The following is a 5,437-nucleotide window of genomic DNA, read 5'->3' as shown; positions in this document are numbered from 1 at the left end:
TAGTTTTTTTTGTGTGCTTAAAGGCAACTGTGTCTAGATGGAATTTGTATTTGTGGTCCTGGAAATGGAACCTTGTTTTGGAACACTAATTTTGTCTTACTGAGATTTACTGTCAGGGCCCAGGTCTGGCAGAATCTGTGCAGAATATCTAGGTGCTGCTGTAGGGCCTCCTTGGTTGGGGACTGAAGCACCAGATCATCAGCAAACAGTACACATTTGACTTCAGATTCTAGTAGGGTGAGGCCCGATGCTGCAGACTGTTCTAGTGCCCACGCCAATTCGTTGATATATATGTTGAAGAGGGTGGGGCTTAAGCTGCATCCCTGTCTCACCCCACGACCCTGTGTGAAGAAATGTGTGTTTTTGCCCATTTTAAACATACACTTGTTGTTTGTGTACATGGATTTTATAATGTCGTATGTTTTTCCCCCAACACCAATTTCCATCAATTTGTATAGTAGACCCTCATGCCAAATTGAGTCAAAAGCTTTTTTGAAAATCAACAAAGTATGAGAAGACTTTGTCTTTGTTTTGGTTTGCTTGCCAATTATGGTTTGAGTCTGCTGTTAATGATAGCGCAGGGGATTTTCCCAAGGTTGCTGTTGACGCATATCCCACGGTAGTTATTGGGTTCAAATTTGTCTCCACTTTTGTGGATTGGGGTGATCAGTCCTTGGTTCCAAATATTGGGGAAGATGCCAGAACTCAGGATGACGTTACAGTGTTCAAGTATAGCCAATTGGAATTTGTGGTCTGTATATGTGATATATTATATATTATATTTGATTTAATTTAGGATACCATCATCACCACAGGCCTTTTTGGGTTGGAGGGTTTGTATTTTGTCCTGTAGTTCATTCAATGTAATTGGAGAATCCAGTGGGTTCAGGTAGTCTTTAATAGTTGATTCTAAGATATGTATTTGATCATGTATATGTGTTTTGCTGTTTGTTCTCTGTTATAGAGCCAAACGGATTGGAGAAGTGGTTTATCTATACATCTTCGTTTTGGATAGATAACTCTTTGTGTTGTTGTTTGTGTTTAGATTCTATGGATTCTTCAATCAACGTGATTTCTGACGTGCTGTTCCTTCTTTTTCCGTAGTGTATTTCTGTATTGTTTTATTGATTTACCATAGTGAAGGCTCAGGTTTTCTGGGTCTCCATGTTTTTGGTTGGACAGGTTTCTTAATTTCGTTCTCATGTTTTTGCATTCTTCATCAAACCATTTCTAATTGTTGTTAATGCCTGCTTTACATTTTTAGATTTGATAGGGAAGCTGAGAGGTCAAATATACTGTTTAGGTTTTCTACTGCCAAGTTTATACTTTCACTATTACAGTGAAATGTTTTGTCCAGGAAGTTGTCTAAAAGGGGTTGAATTTGTTGTTGCCTAATAGTTTTTTGGTAGGTTTCCACACTACTTTCCTTCCATCTATAGCATTTCTTAATATTACTCAGTTCCTTTGGCTTTGATGCCTCTTGAGTATTGCTCTGTTCAAGTAGACTGTGAATTTGCTGCGATCTAATAGCGGTGTCAGTGGGCTGACTGTGACCGCTCTGAGAGACTCTGGGTTGAGGTCAGTGATAAATTCCAGGCCATCTCCACTTTCACAAATGCTAGACCCCTGAGATTTCTGTGTGCGTGCGTGTGAGTGAGATGTCTCGAGTGATACTCTGTTGCTGTATCGCCAATCTAACCGGCATCAGAGGGTCAGGGTCTGTTAGGTCTGTTATGTAATTGATCTGAAACACGTTTTAAGTCGTGCTCAGCATTCAGATCTGAGTAGAATATTACTGTAGGTTAGATTCTTACACCTGTTGTTTACCACCAACATTCAAACTTGCAGTAGACCATGTAGTTTGCACAAATAATGATTTGCCTGTAGTTAGTATTTTTTTTTGCTTCTATAGCTTTAAACCAAACAAAAGGTAAAGGAACAAATATCTGGTGTTTGAGGGAAAATAAATACAATAATTTTACAGTTAAAAAAAAAATGTTAAACAAAATATAAAGCACCACATTTCTGGTGTTTGATGTTTTTTTCTTCTCCAAAACCTTCAGGAAGTGGAATATTTCTTTCTGGGGCAGATTAATTATGCCTGAAACGCATCATACTGTGTTTCCAGGAGAAAACGTAGAAACTTTTGATTTCCTAGAATTATGTCCCTGCAACGTTCAGGGATGGTGTGGTGCTCGGTCTCTCTTTGCTTTATCCAAATAGATTCATACAGCATCTCACAGCCAATAGAGACAATCCTTTACAGCCAAACAAAGCCAGTAGGCTTCTGAGACCTGCCATAGGCTTCTGAGACCTGCCATAGGCTTCTGAGACCTGCCATAGGCTTCTGAGACCTGCCATAGGCTTCTGAGACCTGCCATAGGCTTCTGAGACCTGCCATAGGCTTCTGAGACCTGCCATAGGCTTCTGAGACCTGCCATAGGCTTCTGAGAGCTGCTATAGGCTTCTGAGAGTTGCCATAGGCTTCTGAGAGTTGCCATAGGCTTCTGAGAGTTGCTATAAGCTTCTGAGAGCTGCTATAGGCTTCTGAGACCTGCCATAGGCTTCTGAGAGCTGCTATAGGCTTCTGAGACCTGCCATAGGCTTCTGAGAGCTGCTATAGGCTTCTGAGAGCTGCCATAGGCTTCTGAGACCTGCCATAGGCTTCTGAGAGCTGCTATAGGCTTCTGAGAGTTGCCATAGGCTTCTGAGAGTTGCCATAGGCTTCTGAGAGTTGCTATAAGCTTCTGAGAGCTGCTATAGGCTTCTGAGACCTGCCATAGGCTTCTGAGAGCTGCTATAGGCTTCTGAGACCTGCCATAGGCTTCTGAGAGCTGCTATAGGCTTCTGAGAGCTGCCATAGGCTTCTGAGACCTGCCATAGGCTTCTGAGACCTGCCATAGGCTTCTGAGACCTGCCATAGGCTTCTGAGACCTGCCATAGGCTTCTGAGACCTGCCATAGGCTTCTGAGAGCTGCTATAGGCTTCTGAGACCTGCCATAGGCTTCTGAGACCTGCCATAGGTTTCTGAGACCTGCCATAGGTTTCTGAGACCTGCCATAGGCTTCTGAGACCTGCCATAGGTTTCTGAGACCTGCCATAGGCTTCTGAGAGCTGCTATAGGCTTCTGAGAGTTGCCATAGGCTTCTGAGAGTTGCTATAAGCTTCTGAGAGTTGCCATAGGCTGCTGAGAGCTGATATAGGCTTCTGGGAGCTGCTATAGGCTTCTGAGAGGTTCTATAGGCTTATGTGTGCTGCTATAGGCTTCTGAGCGCTGATATAGGCTTCTGAGAGCTGCTATAGGCTTCTGAGAGCTGCTATAGGTTTCTGGGAGCTTCTGGGAGCTGCTATAGGTTTATGAGAGATGCTATAGGCTTCTGAGAGCTGCTATAGGCTTCTGAGAGTTGCTATAGGCTTCTGAGAGCTGTTATAGGCTTCTGAGAGCTGCTATAGGCTTTTGAGAGCTGCTATAGGCTTCTGAGAGCTGTTATAGGCTTCTGAGAGCTGCTATAGGCTTCTGAGAGCTGCTATAGGCTTCTGAGAGCTGTTATAGGCTTCTGGGAGCTGCTATAGGCTTCTGAGAGCTGCTATATGCTTCTGAGAGCTGCTATAGGCTTTTGAGAGCTGCTATAGGTTTCTGGGAGCTGCTACAGGCTTCTGGGAGCTGATATATGCTTCTGGTTGCCAGATTGGGTAAAGGTCTACAGGATGAAGAAGCCATTTATCAAAGTGGAGGGTTTAATGGTTTTATGACTGTCCTGGTAGTTATTGAGGATGGGAATCAGAGTGAGTCATTTAACTCTCAAGGCCATTTAGCAACCCCACTGGGGAGCTGTGTCTTCTTCCTGATGTCATCGTCTCCTTGGCAGTGGGAATCCCACATAATTGGTCTAAGTCTTGATGTCATCATTGCCTAACTCAGACAAATGGCTGTAAACTCCTCCTCTTGGAAGGCGATTGGAATGGTAACAGGAATGGTAATGGGAAGTCTACAGAATGGGTTACAATAGGTCTGATAAGCCCCCAAAACACGTTAAGTTTTGACCTCATACCTTGAGAATGTTGAACAGAAACCCATTATTTACGTCCCAAATGTCTTTCCCCATGGCTCTGGTTAAAGTAGGTTCTGGTTAAAGTAGATTCTGGTTAAAGTAGGTTCTGGTTCAAGTAGGCTCTGGTTAAAGCAGGTTATGGTTAAAGTAGACTCTGGTGAAAGTAGGTTCTGGTTCAAGTAGGCTCTGGTTAAAGTAGGCTATGGTTAAAGTAGACTATGGTTAAAGTAGGTTCTGGTTCAAGTAGGCTCTGGTTTAAGTAGGCTCTGGTTAAAGTAGGCTCTGGTTAAAGTAGGCTCTGGGTTAAAGTAGGTTCTGGTTCAAGTAGGTTCTGGTTAAAGTAGGTTCTGGTTAAAGTAGGCTCTGGGTTAAAGTAGGCTCTGGGTTAAAGTAGGCTTTGGGTTAAAGTAGGGTTGGTTAAAAATAGGCTCTGGGTTGAAGTAGGCTCTGGTTAAAGTAGGCTCTGGTTAAAGTAGGCTGTGGGTTAAAGTAGGCTCTGGTTAAAAATAGGCTCTGGTTAAAGTAGTCTCTGGTTAAAGTAGGCTGTGGGTTAAAGTAGGCTCTGGTTAAAAATAGGCTCTGGTTAAAGTAGTCTCTGGTTAAAGTAGGCTCTGGGTTAAAGTAGGCTCTGGGTTAAAGTAGGCTCTGGTTAAAGTAGGCTCTGGGTTAAAGTAGGCTCCGGTTAAAGTAGGCCCTGGGTTAAAGTAGGCTCTGGGTTAGGGTTAGGGCTAAAGTAGGCTCTGGTTAAAGTAGACTCTGGTTAAAGTAGACTCTGGGTTAAAGTAGTCTCTGGTTAAAGTAGGCTATGGGTTAAAGTAGTCTCTGGTTGAAGTAGGATCTGGGTTAAAGTAGGCTCTGGTTAAAGTAGGCTATGGGTTAAAGTAGGCTATGGGCTAAAGTCGGCTCTGGTTAAAAGTAGGCTATGGGTTAAAGTAGGCACTGGGTTAAAGTAGGCACTGGGTTAAAGTAGGCACTGGGTTAAAGTAGGCTCTGGTTGAAGTAGGCTCTGGGTTAAAGTAGGCTCTGGTTAAAGTAGGCTCTGGTTAAAGTAGGCTCTGGTTAAAGTAGGCTCTGGTTAAAGTAGTGCAATATAAACAGAATAGGGTTTCAATCAGGGTGCAGTCATTTTCTGTCTGAAGTGAATGTGAATGTAAGCACTGATCCCCTTTCCCTTTCTCAGGAACAACAGATGAAATGATGAGTGACGATAGCTTGTTGAAGTGTTGCCTAGGTGAGTCTGTTTGTTCCGTGTCATATCCACATTGAGATACAATGGTCATATCTAACATGTCTCTGAAGAGCTTTTTCCCTGTCAGGTGATAAATTACCACGATGAAGCTGTGAAACTCAACCGTCATGCAAAAAATCGCTTATCACTCCAGGAT

Source organism: Oncorhynchus tshawytscha, linkage group LG18 (genome assembly GCF_018296145.1).
Source record: "Oncorhynchus tshawytscha isolate Ot180627B linkage group LG18, Otsh_v2.0, whole genome shotgun sequence".
Classification (NCBI taxonomy): domain Eukaryota; kingdom Metazoa; phylum Chordata; class Actinopteri; order Salmoniformes; family Salmonidae; genus Oncorhynchus; species Oncorhynchus tshawytscha.
Note: the sequence above shows the minus strand (reverse complement) of the source record.